At 32.8% G+C, this 21,492-nt stretch overlaps 1 protein-coding gene across 2 annotated transcripts in view; it reads left to right on the top strand.

Moving 5' to 3' along the window:
* Window positions 1-1,552: 1,552 nt before the first annotated feature.
* The window catches only part of CNTN1 (contactin 1), a 271,156-nt gene continuing 251,216 nt past the window's right edge, over window positions 1,553-21,492 (top strand). For both annotated transcript variants that reach the window (XM_039882303.1, XM_039882304.1), the window contains exon 1: window positions 1,553-1,698. The gene's annotated coding sequence lies outside the window, so the exon portion shown is untranslated. The remainder of the gene's footprint in view (window positions 1,699-21,492) is intronic.

The raw sequence follows: 21,492 nt of genomic DNA, 5'->3' as shown, positions 1-21,492 counted from the left end.
TGGCACAGAATAAGTGCTCAGTAAATGTACTAGGTAATGAGTGATTTGTCCAGTTCTGTGGAACAATTGGTGTGGGTGCCTGGAGTGGAGGTGAAAGACTAACAGGCATATTATATAGAAACATGACTGATAGGGTTTTGAAATTTGCCATTATGTTTTTTGGTTATTCTCATTTAGCATTAAGGAAGTTTCCAGTATAAGAATCGTATCTATTGATCACTATAAATTATCATTAGGGTTCTTTTCCCACTTTCAAATACACTAATTTGTTTCCTCCAGTTTTATGAAGAGTCTGGCCTAATAGTAATAACAACCATAAGCACTAAGCTAATAGCCAACCACGATTTAGCATTTAATAACAATATCATCTTCTCTAATAGCTGTCTAGTGACTCAAGTTTATCGTAAGCTCTTTGAGGATGGGAGTTGTGTCATATGCTCAGAGTTAGTCAAGATAGCGACTTAATTTAGGTGGATGAAGAACTTGGCTATTTTTCAAAAAGGAAGCAGCCTGTGAGGGAGAAGATTGTTTTATTATGTGGCACGACAATAAGACACCTCCTTATCCCTAACTCAAGTTGTGATCTTTCTATCATTTTTCCCATTTAAGAAGTCTCTTGAATTCTATAGCTTCTTGATTCTACCTGGACAAATGGCAGAGATGGAAGATGGGCACGAAGTTGTTTTACTTTCCTCCCTGTACACCTAAAAGACAGACTTGAGATCACCTAGGTTTGGGTTGGCTTATACATGCTCTGCAGCCTCAACGTTTGAGCACAGAAGAAATGATGGACTAATATGAGTAGTAAGGGAAGAGATTAATTATCAGTCAGTATGGTGGTATTTTAAGAGTTTTGCCACCTAATGAACTGCTCAAGGAAAGTCTTTCATGCAGTTTGGTCTTAATTTCCTTCCTTTATTCTTACTTGAGCAGTTATTATGCAGTGCTTTCCTATTTAAAACTCCCTACTATGGAACATTTGGGAGTCTCAGCATTACAGAATAAGCAATTTAACCTTTTCTCCACATGAAAACACTGCCATGTTACTTTTGGACTAAAATGGAAATTTGAAACAAATAAACAAAACCCTCACGTCTTTTTTTTTTCTTGTGATTTTTTTTTTCATGTAAGTATATATTTTCTGTTTTACTTCATTCTTAATTAAAGTTCATGCTTCTTCACTGAGGCACTGCCCCTGATATTTTTGTCTGTCAAATCACTTAGAGCAGATGGTCTCTTCAGGGAAGCTCTGGAAAGTGTTGGCTCTCTGGAAATGGCTGGCCCCTCCTTTCCTCTTGGGGTCTCAGATGACAAGTCATCAAACCAGTTTTCCTCCTGTTAGGGATCCTTGATCCAGTAGCAGCAGGTTTGGTTCCAGGCACTGCAGAGACCCTTTTCAGCTGGGTTTAGCAGCTACCCCAGTCCATAGCAAGCCCTGGTCCTGGGATAAGAGTGACATCTGGCCGGTCCAATCAGAGATGTGAGATTCCCTCCCGTGCCCGCCCCACTTTCCCTTCGGAGCCAATGACCACTCTAAAAGGCCGGGCTTCTGCTGTCAAGTAGCTCTGGTGGGCTCTGCCGAGGCAAGGAGGGGCGCCGGCTTGGGAGATGCGCTCCCAGGTGTTTGCAGCGGAAGTGAGAAACCTGTAGGTAATGGTCCAGCTGTGCCGCGCCGGAGCTAGCAGGAACAGGGAACAGGTAGGAAGCAAGACTTTTTCTTCTTTGCAAATAAGATAAAGAATGCGTATTTCCACGCTACTGTTGCCTTCCTTCCCCTTCCCCCCAGCCCTGCCCCGCCCTCGTCACCCCGAAATCTCATGTGGTGGCCTCAGCTCTCGTCGTGAAGTATGGCAGGAGGGACTGGGGTGCAGGAGGTCTGGGTGCTGGGAAGGAAGAGCAGGATGCGGGAGCCAGGGGTCACGGGCGGGGCAGGGCGGCAGTGTCGCAGGAGAGGAGACCGAGCCCCCATCTGTGTCTTGTCAACTTTCCTTTCTGGCTTCTCTGGCACCGCGGGTGTTGCGCCCGCGGGGTGCCATGTCGATCCCGCAGGGGAGGGTCTAGGGAAGCAGACGCGTGAGCAGCCGGGAACCTGCGGGTCTTCCTTGATCAGGAAGAGCTTCTCCCCACTCCTGCTCGCACCTACTCGTTCTTCCTCTTCTACCTTGCGTCTAGACTCTAGCACATCTCGGGAAAAACTGGGAATGATTGCAATGAGGGGAAGAAGGGACTTATTTGTTCTCTGGCCCCCCTCTTAAAAGCTGGCGCCCTTCGGGAGTCAGGGGTGGGAAAAAATCCTGCAACTCGAGGGGTATGTTCGAATTAATGACGTTTAAATTGAGAAGACATGGGCCCTTCTCCCCTCTCTGCAGAAAACTGAGGAGAGGAGAGACTGCGGAGGCTTTGCTGCTTCTCTCCCTAGCCTGGTGCTTTCTCCTGGGAACCACCTTCTCACCTAGTTTCTAAAAGGAGGGTTTATTCTCGGGGATTCCCAGAGAGTCAAATAATTGTACCCGAATGGACTCGCAGTGGCTGCGAGGCAGCCTCCCTGGGTGACCGCATCTGGGAAGTAGGTGTTGGCCCAGTGCCGGTTCCTGCCGGAGTCAGACTGCTGGAAACAGTAGGCAGAAGAACCGCAGAGAAATTAGACGCTGCATCACTCTCAGGGACCGATGACACTCTGCTTTGAAAATTGTTGAAAAATTGGAGTGATGCGAAAGAAGGGAGAATGGAGAGCTGCAACCTTTTTTTCATTAATTCATGCCAAATCTAGCATGGGCATTTGTATGTGTGCTTGTGAGTGCACATCTCCAAGGTGGAGCTATATATAGCTCCTGCACACCCAGCCCTATTTGCCTGCTGCTGAGCAGGCTGCCTTGGCCTTCTGAAGCAATCTGGAAGCACTGAGTGGGAGGGGCAAAAGGGAATCAAATTCTCCATTGGGGGAAAAGCCAGAGAAGATGCGCTCAGGCTGAGGAAACCCTGCATAAAATAATGCACATGAAGAACAACATTTCCAAATATTATTTTGAATATATTCTTAGTGTGCTATTTGATATCTGTCTATTTTCCCGAGTTTTACAGCTTCACAGTGTATATGTGAACCTTACCAGCCTGAAATGTAACATACATATCAAATAAATACATATCATATCTGGGATATTTTATTAAACTCATCAGAGCATAATGGTTAGCTTATACTTGCACTTTGATTATTTGGTAGTAAATTTATTTGGGTGGTAACTTTTTGCCAGCAGCATTTGGAGATCTGGGGGAAAAGAATCCACCCACTTTACAGGATGTAGAACTAATGGACTTTTATAACCTTTGAGAGTAGTTTTAATATATTTCTTTGTACAAATTTTACTTGTGAACCTGATATTTAAACCTGTGCTGCTGTTTTATATTATATCTATTTGTGCTACATGGATCCTCTTTTATAGATATATGTGCATTTATTTTTCCTATTGCCTGGAATTATTTCATCCTGGTGATAATCTTTCAATTTTCGTAGATTTAGAGGACACAAGTAATTTGCTTAAAGTATTTTTTTTTAAAATCACTATACAACTGTAATATTTCAATAACCTACTGTGAATTATATTGCATAGCAGTTTCCCTTTGAATAGTTCAGCTTCCCATAGTTTTTGGTCCTAGTAATAAAATTTGGTCAGTGTTGATACCAGTAATAATATTGGCCATGTTATTCAGTTATTCATGCAATCAGTCTTATTTTGTTGCTTAACACTTATTTGCACATCTGATTTGTCTAATTAGACAGGAAGTACTTTTTAGGAAAACACCATGGCATATATTTTTGTATACTCTACCACAATGAACACAATTCTAAGTAGACTCAAAGATTCTTACTGAGGAAGCATCATCATAAGGAATTATTTGGATGGATGCAAATGATTTGGGAATAATCTATTTGTTGAAAGAAGGCTATGTTTTGGGAACTACTTTTGGAAACTTCCTTTGGCTCCATTATCCATTCCACGAGGATGATATGAGTGTTTCTATATCCTTCCACTAAATGATTCAATTTTCCAATGGGAGTTATGACTACGTACAGGTTATTATACATAGTCTCTCTTATCTTGTGCCCCTTGAGGCAAACTAGAGACCAAGTTGAAAGACAGACAATTCATATTTCTCTATACAAATTGTGCCATGTAATTGCCTTATTAAAAAAAAATCAACAACATTCATCCATTTCCATTTCTCATTCCCATCCATTTCTACGTGTAAATTGGTCATTGTGTTGTATCACAGAACCTGTCTTCTCTAAGTCATCTTTAAGGCCTTCTTCTACTTGTCCAATGTTTGTTTTCTTTTTATTGGTATATTGTTCATTTTTCTCCCCTTCTGATCTGCCATTTTCTGTATTGTCCATATCCTTGAAATTTTGCTTCTTGATATCACAATCATCTAATGCCATAATTTTTCTCTTACTCTTTTTAACCTTCCTTTGTCTGTGTTCCTCTTATCTCTTCTTTCTGCTTCTAGCTTTCCAATGAATCCCCCAAATTGATGACAATTTATTTTATTGGAAATAAAATTTTCTTTCTGTATTTCCATTCCTAATCTCTTTTCCATTAGCCATTTCAAATACTATTTTAATGGCTAAGAGCATAGGCTTTGGAAGGAAGCCTACATATGTAAATATTTATGTCATAATGCAGATAAGTGAATATCAGTAAATCAACTGGGATTATAATAATACTTACTGCAGTTTTTTGTGGCATTTTTTGAGTATTAAATGAGATAATACATGCAACATTTAAAGTAGGGCTTGGCGCAGAGATCCAGAGTAATGACTCATAAATAATAGCTATTAGTAGTAGAAGTACTGTTTACGGTAATGGTAATGTACATAGTGAAAACTGTTTCTCGCTTTTCCCCATCAATAGTCATCACTCTAAAACTGGCTTTTAGCATAGGGTACTGCAGTTTTCCAGGCTTTCTGGTTTGTGATTAGTTGCTTCTTTTTTTTTTTTAAGGCTTCCTTTCCTCCGCCTCCAAGTACACACCATCTATTCAGTAACCGATTTATTCATTTTTATTCTCAATTCTAACTTATATATTTCTGTTTTCCTCAATACCAGTTTTATCTGTCATTGCATGTCTGGATTAGTGTAGTAGGTAATTTATCAAATCTATCAGTGTATAAGTCTCTCTGCCTGAATCTGAGATGCCATATATTATTATTGGTATAATGCATTTTTAATTTTCATTATTGATTCTGCTCTGCTTTGAAACTTTCCCTGTGCCCCCTATCTTAAAGAGCACTGACTTTGGAGCAAGAACATTTGGGTTCAGATCCTGAGAAAAGAACATAGCAGTTGTATGACGTTGAAAATGTAGCAGGAGGAGGATGGTACATTATTTCACTATGGTTTTATGAATGACCTATTGTGTAAAATTGCATTCAAAAGTGTATCCATTTAATATTACTTTTAAAATAACATTTTTTATGATTATAAGGAAATAGAGAATCATTCAGAAAAAACTATAAATAAAAGAAAATTCTCAGTGAGATCCACTTGTAATCTCCCAGTTTTATTATTATAAATATGCATCAGCATTTTAAATTTGCAGATTTGGAATTAGAATAAATATTCATTTTCATATTTAATTTTCCTCCATTTAACATCATAACATAGACATACATTTGTTTCATTTAATATTATTACTAACCATTTTCTATGGCTGCCAAATATTCTTTTATATAGAGCCTTTAGATTGTTTTGTCACACTAATGAAAATGAACATAAATCTACATTAATTTTGCATTTCTGATGATTTCCTTATAGCTGCTTAGATATTACCTGGTCAAACATATATCTCCAGACTTCTAATGGTTACTAAATTGCCCCAGAGAAGAGTTTATACACAAATTGATGCTCAGTATAAGTCAATATGGCAATATTATTATTAACACTTATTAAAATTGTGTCTATTTTGAAGTACAAATTGAGTATCTAGTAATTTTTTAAGTTGTATTTCTGTGGGTGAGCTTGAGAAATGTTTTTATGTTTATTGGCTCTGTACTTCTTATTTTTTGTATTTAATTTGACTATTTCTTTAATGGGGCATTCACATTTTCTTAGTTTAATAAAAAATCTATTGTGTACTATGAAAAATTCCCTCATCTTGTTTTTTGCCTTTTATATTTTATGTTTTTGGACATACAGAAATTTGTGACTTTATTGTAGTTACAATACTGTAGTTATAATACTGTAAATCTATTAGCAGTGGTATCTCTCATTGCTTTAATGCTCAAAACTTTCTGCTATCTGATAAATTGAATATAAGAACACACATTTGAGGATACTATTGCTGAACTTCTTGCCTTCTTTGAAGTGGGATTTGGCTTCTGTATATTATATATATATCCCTGTGTGGAATGGTTCCTGGGGACATATAAAATACATTCTCAGTCTATTAAGATCCCATTATTATTTATGTGGCTCTCCTGTGAAGTGAATAGTACCTTAATTCTTTCTGAGCTACTGTCCATTTCAAAAGTGCCATGGGGCAAAACATACTATGAGGATATTAATGACCAGGTTACTCAGCCAGAGCAGGGCACATTGTTTGCACAATGATCTGAATGACTCAGGCACTGAGTCAAAATCTGAGTCAAAATTTGACAAAAGTCAAATCTGCTTTTGTCAGGATTATCCAGATGGTCCTTAGTTCACTGGATAATTGCTCACCCCTATACTTGATTTTAATGATGTAGACTTGATTGCGTCATTGCTTTTTCTGCACTGCTTTATTTGTTACTATTTTCTAAATGCTTAGAGTTGCTCGCATTATAGTTTCTTTTATAGGAGGCAGTTTCCCTGTTCCTTAAGAGCATATGTGTTAGAGTTGTACAGAGCTTCGCATGAAACCCAACTTGGCCAGTTATAATCTATGTGATTTTGACAAGTTACTTAATCACTAAAAGTCTTTATTTCTTGTGTAGGAAATGAAGATATTCAGAGTTCAAAGTTCTTTTCTCTTGTAGTCTTCTTTTTGAACATATTCTCCACACCATAACCAAAGTTATTTTTCTAAAACCAATCTCATCAGGTACCTTCTCTGTTGAATAACTTTTGCTAAGACCCTCTTTTTTCTTTTTTCTTTTTTCCTGAAATAAGATGCCCTAAGTCCTTTGCATTGAACCCAAAGTTCTTTATTAAATGGTCTGTTTACTTTTTAAAATTCGTTTTCTCATTATTTCAGTCTCTTCCATTTCCAGTCTCCCACAATGCTAATCACAATACACTGTTTGCATTTCTCCTAAAATACCATCTTTTTCCTCTCTTTTCCTAAACTCTACTATTACTCCATATTCTATTATCTGCTAGAAATAACCTGTCTCCTTGTTTGTCCTGTAATCAAACTGCTAAACTCTTGAAAGCTCAAGTCAGCTGATACTTTTGTAGACTTCTCTAAACTTCTAGGCTAAGTTTTGAGCTCTTTTCAGTGTTTCCACAACAACCTATGAATACCTCAGCCAGCACTTATTATACTATAGTGTAACCGATACTTGCTTCTCTGTTACCCTGCTATATGCCCTTGAGGGTAGTGGCCATGCCTTATTCCTCTTTGTCATGAAGGATATGCCATATAGTTGATACTCAATAAATATTTTATGAAGAAATTAATAAAAGAAGGTTAAGACTATACTCATATAAAGATTTCAACAAATTAAGGATTTATGGCTCTACCTTGGAAATCAATAAATAAAAACTAGAAGCTATGTCAATCTTCGCAATTTTTCAGGAATTAACTTCCTGGTTTTGTTGATTTATACAGAGAAATAGGTAAAAGAGAGTCCTTTAATAAGCAATTTTGTAATGAAAAGCCATACTAAGGGCACTGAATAATTCCGAAATGCTAAATTAGTAAGTAACTCTCTTTTAAATAATTCTGTATTTTTGAAGGAAGAAGAAATGTTTAGTTACATAGATAATGTCTATACACATATTTAGCTGTGTTGGAGCTGAATATTTGCAAACATTATCTCCCTTTTCTTTATTTAATAAAAGGTCTTGCATTGGTGTGGTGTTCAGTAGTTTACAAAGCAGAACTCCATGCATAACCTCATTTGATCCTTTACAACATTTCTGAAAGTTAGATAGAAAGGCATGATTATCCACACTTACAGATAAAGAAACAAATTCAGAAAAATAAGAATTTACCTAACATTGTATAATAGTGGCATAGCTGAACAAGAATAGTTACATGTTTGATGTATTATGCTTAGCCCAAACATTTCACTGAGAGATGTTGGCAACTGGCCACCATTTTTCCCAGGTAAAGAATGTTGGTCCTGATATTAAAAATTAACTGAGTCCTAAATGATCAAGTAAAAATATACTACACTAATACCTATATATAGTTTTCACTTTGGTTTTTAATAACCTGAGAAGAAACCCACCCACTACACTGCAGATTTTGTTTTAAACATATTTTAAAATCTTTTATTTAATCCATTGATTATTTAGACTACACACACAAGCACAAACACACATACACACAAATCCATATTACACTTATCTTTTTACTTTAGAGTGTATTTTCTTTTATATTTGGTGACAAGTACAATGCTCTTTTTCTCATCTTTTTAAACTAGGATTATTAAAATACTTTTCTAGATATTCTTAATTAAGTAGACAATATTCAACTTTTCAGTTTGACTTAGCATATATTCATACAATCTTAGAGAATCAGATGAGTCAAATATGTTTTGCAGAAATAGTGTAACTGTTAAACTTATGAAAAATAGATGGGTACTTACCCAGAGCACTGATTGAGTCCAGTTTGAAAATTAAAAATTCTGAGATATAAGACTGATTTTCCTATTTGACTTGTTCAAACTATTTCTTCCCTATAACTATACTTCAATAATTTAAAACAACCGTTTATTTAGCAGTCACTCTGAGTTAGGCATTGTTTTAAGTGTGTTACATGTGTTATAACAACCAAACCCAGTAAAGTGTATTTTATTTATTATTTTTACCATTTTAAAAATGAGAAAAATTAGAGATATTAAAAAGCTGTTAGGGAAGCTAGAATGCAAATTCAGGTTATCTGACTTTTAAGCCTAAGTTACTAATCACTGTCTTGTTCTGCTTCTCCATGATATCTGGTTTTAGTATTTTGTTAGTCACAGTTTAAATTTTCTATTTTAGATGATTTGTATTTACCCCTAGACTCCCCAATATATTTAGTAACAACAGAAGAGATTAAATTATTCTAAATTTACATATATTTTATTTATGGGTATATCATAAACACAATGGTCTTCCACTGCAGTTATTTACATGAGGCAGCTTCACAAACATGAATTAGGCAATTACAATGTGCCATTTGAGAATTCATTATTTTAACTTTGAACTAAGCATCTGAAGTTTTTATGTTTTTCTGCCCTAATTTTGCTTCTTAACATCACACACCATAAACAGTGATTCTATTCTAAGACTTCTAATTTGAGCGTATTTAATTGTCATGGTTACTAAAAGTACAGATTTGCTATCTGTAACAGGCAAGATTGCCTAAGATATTATAAACAATATTTATGGCATTCCAGTTAGAGTCTCGCATTAATATAACAGAATTTTATATCAAATAAAAATTTCTATTGCATATTTTTATTCATTAAAGCAACATAATATAGTTAAAAATCTTTAAAAATATCTACTGGAATGGTTTACTGTATTTTTCTTTTGGTTTGCATATATTATTTTAGAGAGAATACAGCTATTTTGAAATTAGAAAATTAACCCAGATTTTATAAAAAAATTATTTTAAAATTTTGATTTATGCGCAATTGAATGGTATGAAACTAAGACATTTACTTTCAATAAAACATTGTATTGCCTTTTATTTTACCTTTTTGATTAAAGAATAACAGAAATACAGTAAAGTATACAGAAAAAGGTCAGCTCGATGAATTATAACAAAAATTTTACACCTATGAAACCAACACTCAGTTCAGGATAAAGAACCTTGTCAGCATCCAAGATCTCTTCCAGTCCCTTCCAATCACTATCATTATTCTGATTCTAAGACCATAGAATAGTTTTGCCTGTTTTTGAAATTAGTATGAACAGAATTATACAGTATGTACCTTTTGGCATTAGGTTTCTTTGGCTCTCAACCTTTTTGGTGAGATATAGTCATGTTTTTTCATGTAACAATAGATTCGCACATTTTTATTGCTCTTTAGAATTTCATTGTATGAATATTCCAAAATGTATGTATCTGATCTACTTGTTGGACATCTAGGATGTTTTTAGTTTTGTGTTATTATTAATAAGTTTTCTTATGAACATTTATTATTGTACATGTATTTTATAGCACATGTGTGTTTCTGCATCTTTTTTTTTTGTTAAGATATATCTAAGATTAAAATTGTAGAGTCATAGGCTATTGCTTAGTAGAAATTGCTAGTTTTTCCAAAGTGGTTGAGCCTATTTCCAGCTCAACTTGCTGTATATGAGATTTCAAGTTGCTCTATAGCTTTGTCAATACTTGGTATTAATAGTCTTTTTAACTTAAACTATTCTAGTGGGTGGGAATGTGTGGAGATGGATATCTAGTTATGGTTTTAATATGCATTTCCTTCATTCATAAAAGTCGAACTTTTTAATATGTGTTTTGCCCACTCGAATGGCTGTTTTAAAGTACTTGTACAAAAGTTTTGTCCATTTTACTTTTGAATTATGTCTTTAACTTATTGTTTCATAAGAAGGTCCTTATATATTCTGAATTTGAACCACTCTTTGATTTGCTTTAACACTCCTTTAAGGTTAACTTTTATCAACAAATGCTGTTAATTTTAAATAGTCCATAGTATTTTTTTATCTTATTTAATAAGACAAGCTGTTTATTATAAGTCCTCCAGCTTGGCTATTCTTTAAGTTCGTCTTGACTGTTACTGGCTCTTTGCCCTCCTATACACATTTTAAAGTCAGCTTGTTAATTTCTATGAAATTTTTGTGGGAATTTGATTAAGATGGTATTGAATCTACAATTTGAGGATAATTAACATGTTTAAAAAATGGACTCTTTCAATTTATGGTGGCCTATTTTTGATTTCCTTTATGTCTTTTCTCTAAATTTCTCTAAATGATGAGTAAAGTTTTCAGTGTGAAAAGCTTGCATATCTGTTGTTAATTTTTTTCCTATGTATTTGATTTTTTTATGCTATCGTAAGTACTATAATTCCTAAATTTTAGTTTTCTAATTATGTTGATAGTAATTAGAAATATTATTGATTTTTGTATGTTGATCTTTAATAATCTTGCAAAATTCGCTTATCGATGTTAATAATTTCTCTGTTGATTCTTTTTTAATTTTCTAGATACTCATGTTATTGGAGAAAAATAAATTTATTTCTTATCCATTTCTTATAACTTCCTAAAATCTTGCTTTATTGCACTGGTTTGGATCTCTAAGTCAATGTTGCTTAGAAGGTGTGATAATTGACATCTTTGTCTCATTCCTGATCTCACAGGAAAATTTCTCAAAACTTCACTATTAAAGTGTTAGATTTTCATAAATAATCTTTATACATTTAAAAAAGTTTTCTCATATTTTTGTTTGTTAAGAGTTTTAAATTTTTTAATTTAAATTTACTGAGATGACTATATAATTTTTCGCTTATATTACATTATGCAAAGAGTTATATTGACTGATTTTTAAATGTTAAACCAGAATTCCTGGAATAAATTAACATGTTCATCATATATGTTTTACTCATTATGTATATTACTGGATTAGGTTTGATAATATTTTACTTAGTACTTTTTCAGCTATGTTTTTCAATTTTTTTGTCAGGTTTTGGTGTCAAGTTCACATTATATGGACTTATGAAATGAGTCAGAATATACTCCCTCTTTTTCTTCTAGTATGAGTCTGTGTATGGTCTATAGTATTTCTTAAACATTTTGTAGAATTTAATGAGGACGTTTTTCAGCCTTAGAATTTTTTTTCTGTGACAAAATTTTAAATTAAAAATTTCATTTTTATGAGTTATGTCTATTTATATTTCCTAATTATTATTTTATTTATATTTGATAAATTATATTTTTCTAAAAATTTGTCCATTTAAATTGTTAAATATATTGGACATTGTTTTTCAAAATAATCATATTCTATCTTATGAATAGCTGTAATATCTTTAATGACTCTTCATTCATTTAAATCCACCCAACAGAGCTGACTATTGTTGACATCATGTGTATGTGTGTATACACATAAATATTTTTATGCATAGAAATAGTTTTCAATATATTATTATTACTATTATCAAAATTACATCATACTGTATGTAATGTTCTGTCATTTTTTGTTACTTTTTATCTTTGGCCACTCATTTCCATACATGATAGTGCTGACACATTTTTTTTTAGCATTTACATAATATCCCTTGATAATTTATATCCCATCATTGTATCTTTGGGTTATTTTCATGTTTTTAAAGAAAGAATGCCACATGAACATTATTTTACATTTATTTTTGTGTATTTTGGGGACTATTATAAAGTACATTTCTAGAGTGAAATTGGTAGCAAAGAGAGTACATCTTTTACAGATTATCAATATTTCAAAATTGTTCAACAAGATTGTAGAAATTTATAATACTAGTAACATGAAAAGTGTTTGCTTTTGTATATCCTCCCCATTACTGAATACTACCAATATTTCAAACAAGTTTAGAAGATTTTTGTTTTTCCGAATTAAACTATTAGTAAAGAAATACTATAAATGAAGCATAATTGTGTACTGATAACATTATAAAACATAAAATTTGGTATTTCCCTACAGATTAAGTTTTGCTATTTTATACATAAAATATTTTGATTTTCATTGGTATTGTAAAACATTTAAGTTAAAATGGATTCTAAGTTGTTTTTATAAAATTTGAGTGGTAAAAACTCCCCTCTCCTTTCATTGTTATTTTAGTGTCACAGTCTTTCAATATATGATTATGTTTTCTTATGTAGGAAAGAGTATATGCCCATTGTTAATACACATAGATTTAAATCTATATTCTGGCTCTTAGTAGTTATGTATTCTTGGGAGAAATTTACTCAATTCCTATTTCTCTGAGTGGCTTCATTTTCTAAAGTGGGAAAAATAGTTATGAAAGTTTGCTGTAATGTCTGCCATCTGATTGTTTTCCAGGTTTGATTTAGGTGATTAGGCTAGTTAGGCAGGTGTGCCTTCTCTCTCACTTGTCTATTTATGACCCCTCAAAGCTACTTGTTCTTCAATTCTGGATGTTAACAAGAACCTGTCTCCCATGAATAATCTACAAAGTAGACTCTTTGGCTAGAAATTGATATAATGTGAATGATACTTCTTTCTTCCTTTCATTTGTTGTATATAGTATTTGTAGGTGGGAAGAAAGAGAGAGACAGAGACAGAAGAAAGAAAGAGAGAGCATGTACAGAAACACAGATCCATTGTGTGGTAGGAATTGTATTGGGGCCTGGAGAGATAGTAGTAATGAATAAGTCAAACTCTTCCCTGCCTTAGGAGGCTTCTAGCTAAGTTGGAAAAATAGAGAAAAAGATAACACAAAACTGTAATGAATGCTGTAATATAAGGAGAGGTAACTCGTTAGGTGAATATTCTATGCCAAGGATGTTTAGGAGAGTATGACAGTTTCAAATAACTGAAAGAAACCCAATATATGATCAAGTATAAATTGTGAAGTAGCAAGACGTGGTTGAGGAGGAACAAATAGCAGATCGAGAAAGTTCTTTTAGAGTGTTAAAGACTTTGTATTTACCCTGTGAGCAATGGCTTCAAGTAAGACAATGGTTTGGTCAGATATCTTAAAATGACTTTTGAGGATTTAATGAAATAAAAGAAAGATATTAGGTATGAAACAGCTTTGTAATTTCAAAGCATTAAGGAAATTAACTCTAGAATAGAAACAACATATCTAGGTTATTCTTTATAAGAAATCTTGTTACAAAATTGGCAGATCTCTACTATCCAAATCATCTCTTTTAATAAGCTCTAATATAATTTCATATTTGACTTCATATTGCTATTAGTGTGTTATAAAAACCCCCTTGAGTAATTAAGGAAAGAAAATTAAATAAATGTACTGAGTCATATATTTTCATCTTAATCTTTTTCACAGCTTCTTTGAGAGCTAGATTTCTGCTAAGACATATATATCTTTTTAAAAGCCATGGGAGTTTATAGATGTCCTGGATTTTGGATTTCATCCCTAGCAATGTCTGAGAACAACACCATGTTTCTAAATACATATGGTTTGCTCTAGGAGTACGTAATGCAGTTCTTTAAAATGTGATTAAATCATTCAGAAAAAAAAAAAAGTCCAGTAGTACTGTGATATTAGAGATATTTGAAACAGAAGGTTTTCATACAGTGTTCTTCCTTGAAATTTCCTATGTCTGACCACCAGACTGAGAATTTTTTCTTATTTATTTTTACTCTTAAAGTTACTGATTTTGAAGAGAAAAAAATATCATTACTATTAACCTAAATGATTTTATTAGTTATAGTAAAATGCTCAAAAAATCACTTCTCGGCATGTGAGAAGCTTATGTTTGCAATAAAAATTCTTATATTTTTGATACTAAGCTGAAATTATATATTGAGGAGTTAAAGCGAATAACTGATATATAGTGAGAGGCATAATTTCTTGTTTGTTTCCTCACTTTCTGTCTCCTTTTAATGCTGCCATTTTTCAGGGAGGTGTGATCCTGTGATATTTTGACAATAGTGGTCATTTTTAGAATGTTCAAAAACATTTGAACTTTTCAAAGCTAGTTATTGCCTATTATTTGGTTTATTAGAGAATTAAAATTTGTCAACATTTCTCCAAGAAGATTTTGTTTCATCCAGAGAGTATTTTCCTTCACTATTGCTTGCTATGTCCTTGAACTTGATAGTACTATTTGCATCTTGATTTGTTATTTCTGCTTTATTCTTGCCACGGACCTTCTGCTCAGCTTACTTATGCTTATCTTTTCATCAATCCTAAACTTGTTCATGTTTGAGATGGGCAAGTGAATAATAATGGAGAATTGTTTATAACAGATCATAGATTTATTCAATATTTCTCTAATAATGGACTTTAGATAGAATTCTGAGTAATATCCAATTTTGTAAAAATCTTTGATGCTTTAAAGAGATAAAAAATTTTGCTTGTGTCTGCATTGTATATCTGGCAAGCAGTTTTCAAGATTACTCTGTTCCACCTCATTCTGCAAGCTTCTCAGACTACATTTGAGAATGAAAAAATTCAGTCAACTTGGGTGGAGCCGATAGTTATATTCCATAATGTGTACATATAAATGCACACATGCCACACACACACACACACATACACACATGCTCAGACTAAACCTAAAGGATTGCTTTTAAGTACCCTGAAGATCACCATGATGGCAGAGCCAACACTTCTTTTTATCACTCTTTTAATGCTTTTCTCTTTCCTTTCTCATTTCTATTATCTTTTCTGTTTGCTATCAAAGATAACTTTTTACAAACATTAGTAGCCAGTTAGGACATTTGTTTTCTTTCATGTTAAATACTGACCTGTTTCAGTATATCAAATGATCTAATCTTTACTTCTGTTGTGTTTGGCCACATACATCTTTTGATGTTTAATCAAGGAAGACTGATTTGTCTAAAAAAAAAAAAGGTGTTTTATTGGTAGTGGAGAGAGAAATGTGCAGAGGGAACAATATTTTGGAGTCTGATTTTCTTGTGACCTTTGGAGAGATGGTTTCTGGATTGCTATGAATGTGAAAATAGGATTTATATACTCTACCAAATTCTCAAGGTGGTTGGAAAAAGTGAATAATTTATTTACAAACTTGGAGCAAAGATCAGTTGCTCTACTTCTTATATAAATATTAACAAAATGGATGCATTATTTTGTAATGTTAACTCCTTTTTACTCCTGGGTACTTTTCTCCAATGTAAATTGTATTATGTACTAGAATTTTTAGTCTAATTTGAAGTTATATTCTTCCACTTATTTGGTTACTGGTTTTATATTTGAGAGTAATTATGGTATATTGGTCATGGTTATGCTTTTATTTTTGAAATAAAAATTATATCACTAAGATTTTCTATTAACATTGTCCCATCAACTATTGTTTTCTGACAATATACTGAAAAATTCCCACTGAATATTGTCTGATCTAAGGTGATAGATTTGAGTAGATATGAGCATAATGACTGCGAGTCAATTAAAATATTTCTCAAGAATCAACTGATAAACAATGTTACAAATGTTATCACAATAGTGTTTTTTCATATTGCCTTTATTTTTACAAAGAATACTGCAAAACAAAGAACTTTTCGGTTCTTGCTAATCTGTAGCTAATGAAACAATCTTGCTGGACTCATCGATTATTTTATCTTTTTAGATTTCTTAGTGTAATTCACACCTAACTAAGTTACTTTTGTGTTTGAATTGTAAATCCATCCTTTTTCCACATCCCTCTGTACAATATTTTGGAAGATGACACTAATATTTATGTTACTAAAAATATTGTAAAGTGCAGGGCCTTAATTAATTAAATTTGACTTCACTTCACCATGTGTTTATCTCTACCACTATCCTTTGAACATATCATAGGGAAGGATCTCTTATCTTACCAAATTCCAATTCCTCTACTTGTATTCTGGATCTCTATTTTCAACGTGAAAGAAAATTTGCTCTTATGTGATTCTTCCCATTAATTCCAATCTTTTCTTCTCAACTTCCAATTATCTCTCACCTTCAAACTTTTTAGTCACATTTCTAGCTACTTCTTTGTTTAATTTTTTTCTCTTTCCTTTTCTAGGATTACTAGCCTGTACTTTCAAAATTATAACCTAAGCTACAGTGACATTCTCTTATCTTTCCAATTCATTATAATGGAAGAAGAAAGCCAATTTCTAAGTCTTTCTCTTCCTGGGTTCAGGATTACATCTCCCATCTTTTTGGGTCCTCACTATATCCATTATCACCTCTTTCTTTGATCTTTAACCTTGATCTCTCCACTGGCTTCCTGATGCCAGCATTTAATCATGCCTAGTTACTTTTCCTCTTAAAAGCAATGCAGACAAAATTAAATAAACAAAAACCTTCTTGCCCCCTACAATCTACTGCAGTCATTTCTCTCTTTTCTCTTTCATAGCCAAATTTCTTTGACCATTTGTCTATGTTTAATTTAGCATTCTTTGCCTTCAATTCACTTTAAACCAATAAAACTTATTCTTTATATCAGACATTTTAGTAAAACTATGTGGTCATCAAAATATCCCTAAGTTCCTAAATCCTATGGTTACCTTTCAGATATTACCTCACTTGACCTTTCAGCAGAAATTAACTCAAAAGGACTTTTGATAGCTCGGATTTATTGTTAAGTAAATATTCATTTATCTTCCATTTTCTCTGTTGATAGAGCATACTGCCATACCAGTTGATGTTGTACTTGGTGATATCATTTGTTTTTCCCAGTGTAATAGTAGTGAATGTGAACTAAGCAGAGGTTAAGCACCTGTGGTTTGGCTTCGTTCTTATACTGTCATCTACCAAGAGAAGCACATATTCTGGGAATCTGCTGATCTAAGATGAATGTGAGGACATATGAGTAGATATGAATTCAATGCAAAGCTTAGAGCTAAGCACAGTTATCCCTGCAGCCTAACGCACAGGTGGCCCGAACTGTGGACTTATGGGGAATAAAAAGCTTGCTATAATTCTGGGATTTTTGCAGCATTATTGGGCATAGCTGATTGATGTAACTTAATTGCCTGTGTTTTCACGAAATCATCTTCTGGTTTTTCTTTTAAGTTTCAGAAACCTTTTAAATTTTTCTACCTTTATCTTTCTTTTAAGCATCAAAATTCCTGAGGCTTCGGTCCTAAACCTGTAACCTCAGTTTAAATACACTTACTTTGAGATCTTTTTCCCAGTGATTGTTTTGATTGCTATATATATGCTGACATCTTCTATATCATTAACTTCAACTTGACTTATACATCAAACCCATTTTTTCAAAGATGAATTGGACATCTCTACTTGGTGGTTTCACCGGCACACTAAACTCCATTTTTTGAACACAGCACTTCTGCTCCACAATTTATCTCATTCTCAACCACAAGGGAAAAAGAAATCTAAGATAGTTCTGTACTAACAAAATCATCATGAAAATTAGTATAAGGGTTATAATTTATCAAATTTTTACTTTATGCCTTTAAATGCATTATCTGATTTAATTGTCATAACAACTCCATGGATTATATATTATATGTCTTTTCAGATGAAGGACATAAATACCAAAGAAGTTAAATAACCTAAGATTAAAAGCTAGTAAAAGACTGAACCAGATCAAATTCATATCTGTCTGACCTCAAGGCCATGACTATGGACCTACTTATAAAATTTTATGGGCTACTTATTTAAAATCTAAACTTAAAGACCAAATTCTTCAATTATCTTTTCAAGGTGTCATGCTTTATATACATATTACCTATCTAATAATAACTATCACTGCTCTGTATAAAGAAACTTCCTTGCTATCCTCCAAACAAATTTCAACCTTATTGCTTTCATGCCTTTACTCATACTATTTATTATAATTAATGGTGCCCTGTCTCCATACTTATTCAGATTCTCTCCCTCTCTGATATACTTCATTTAAAACAAGGTTTCTATAAAAGATTCCAGGTTATTTTCTAATGACACTGGTTAATTTCTTAAACTCTTATAGTATTTTTTATCTTAATCAGATCAACTAAGATTCATTGTAATTTATTTTCAAAGCACTGATCTTAATCATACTGAAGCTTTTTCACTATATATAAATAGAATATACCACACAGAGATTTTCAATTTAGTTGGAATTATGCAATAAAATATTATTAAAATGTAATTCTTCTATATTATTTAACAGTTTTATATTCCAACTTTTAAAATTGTCTCTTGAACACAAACACTGTGTGGCTAGCCTCTTTTGTGTCTGTTTCATCACAAAGTATGTTTCATTGAAGAGCTGTTAAATAAACTCAGTCTTTTATTTTTTTAATTTTTAATTTTTATTTTATTAAATTTATTGAGGTGATATTGGTGAGTCTTTTGTTTTTAACCCCAATTCATTGCTTTTTTTTTTATTGCTCTCTCAAAAATATCACTATGGTGACATATCATCCAGAGAAATATTTCTCTCCTTCAGATCATGGATTTAAATAATTCATGGGAGTAATTGATTTATTGAACAGAAATTTAAATAAACTTGAAGTTAGACAAAATCAAAACTGCAATCTCAAAGAGCTTATTTATCAAGGTCTTCATCATACTTGTTTACATGATACTAAATAAAGTATGTGAAAAAAAGGCAGACTAGAATTACTCAGCGGTTTCTATTTCTTCATGCTAATAATCTCTTGACTATTTGACATATTTTAAAGGTAGATTTTTCTTTTGATGAAATGGCATAACACATATAAATTGTTAAATGTGGTTTCTCACAGAGGAAGCCATTGATAACAGAAATAATAGGGAAGTCATGCTGTTGATACTATGTTTTTAAGGTTCTATTATGATTTTAAAAAGTGTCATAAAGGCATAGGAGAAGAAAGTATTCGGAGAGAATACTGAGAATCTCTGTATGTACGAAATAAATTAAAAAGTAAATAAAATGTCCAACCTGAAACACTTGTACTTTATTTCCTTGAGAACCATTGCAAAGTAAAGTTACATGTCTTTTTCACATTTAGCACTTTGGTTTAATCTATTATTAAATGGCAGAATCATACTCCTCCCTTCATCCTTCGTATTTTCAAATTATACTCTGCTCTATTTCTCACTGCTAAGAGAAACAAGATGAGGTCAAATGACCTCCCTGGGTAGTAATTGGGATTCTTGTGATCATTCCAAAGTTCTCTTTCTCCTTGACTACCTAAGTGGTAAGAGATGGGAATGATTAATTATGTCCTCATTCCATCATTAGAATTAGGGTACTAACTAAAAAAATATCAGGCTTGATAGCACGTGAATATAGATATATAAGGTCAATATAAAAGATTTAAAATGATCAGTATTTTTTCTTGGATTATCCATTTAATTTCCAGTCATAGTATGGAGCATTTCTGGAATTAATAGATTGGGGAGTATCAATTGTAAAATCTTACATAAAAGATTATATATTACTGAATTATAGCACTCCTCCATCTCTTCATTTTAGACATGACAAATGTTTATCACTAATAAAGTTGTTATCCATCTTTATTAGAAAGTGAAAAGACACAATAACATGTCTAATTGCTAATCCTTTATTATTGGGATGTTCTCATCTCTTGTATCTTTTCAGAAATAGATGTTGGATAATATTATATATTATTTCTTGTAAGAAACGACACTTTGAATTAGCTTTTCTACGGACTATCATTTATTCAGTTCTGAACTGTTTACCTTATAAAATGTAAGAGTTATCAAGAACTCTATTTAGTGTAAACTATTTTATAAACACATATATAGACTTTCATCATAAAGCAACCAAATTCAAGATTTTATTTCAGTGAGCTAAAAGTGAGTGTATCATGTTAACATTTTGCTGCTTGCACAACTTTTGTATTTTATGCTACTCAGTTCCTGGAGGGTTTTGATTTATTCAGGATTTGCTGAAAAAGAATATGACTTTGATATTAAACTCTATTTTCTGTATGCAGCCACTCAAAAATGGACTGCAAGTGTTTCATTTCTTACAAAAATGTAAATATTGATCCTTTCAGATCGGAACTTGATTAAGTCCTCATGGTTATTCTGCAGCTGATTGAAGAAATTCCCTCCTCATGAAAACTATTTTGTAAGCATTTTTGTGGAAAAAGGAAAAATGGATGTGGAAAGAAATGAGATGAGACTATATAACACCATGTATTACAAACAGAATTTTATTTGCTTCAGATATCCTTTAAGCCTGTGATTCTAAAGCATGAATATGCATTATCACTGAAATAGCTTGTTAAAATGGATGCTGTCAAAGATTCTGATTCAGTAGTCTGGATTGGGGCCTCATAAGTTTCATTTTAACAAGCTCTCAGGTAATGCTGATGCTGCCTTTCGAGAACCACCCTTTGGGTATTACTGCCCTAAGTAACTTTGGTACCAACTCTTCTTTAACTGGTAACACTTCCCTTCAGAAAATGATAACCACATTAAGATTATTAACTAATGGAAGAAAACTAGACAGGTTAGTTATTGTATAGGATGATGCTACATTTGCAGGATTTTTCGTCTTGATTTAACATTACTGACACATTTTTTCTTACTACTAAAAATGACGCAAGTAATCTTCTAAGGCCTGATTTGATTACCCTTGTGTTAGAGAAAATATTGACATTCTTGTTGGATTTTAAGGAATAAATCTGGTCAGGTTTTAAGTTTTTATTACAATCAAGTCTGTGTGGAGCAAATGGGAAAGCCCTAATGCCTTCTCATTAACAAGT

The sequence above is a fragment of the Pteropus medius genome, unplaced genomic scaffold (genome assembly GCF_902729225.1).
Source record: "Pteropus medius unplaced genomic scaffold, Ma_sr-lr_union100, whole genome shotgun sequence".
NCBI lineage: Eukaryota > Metazoa > Chordata > Mammalia > Chiroptera > Pteropodidae > Pteropus > Pteropus medius.
The sequence above is the reverse complement of the archived record's forward strand: the minus strand, read 5'-3'. Positions and strand labels throughout refer to the sequence as shown.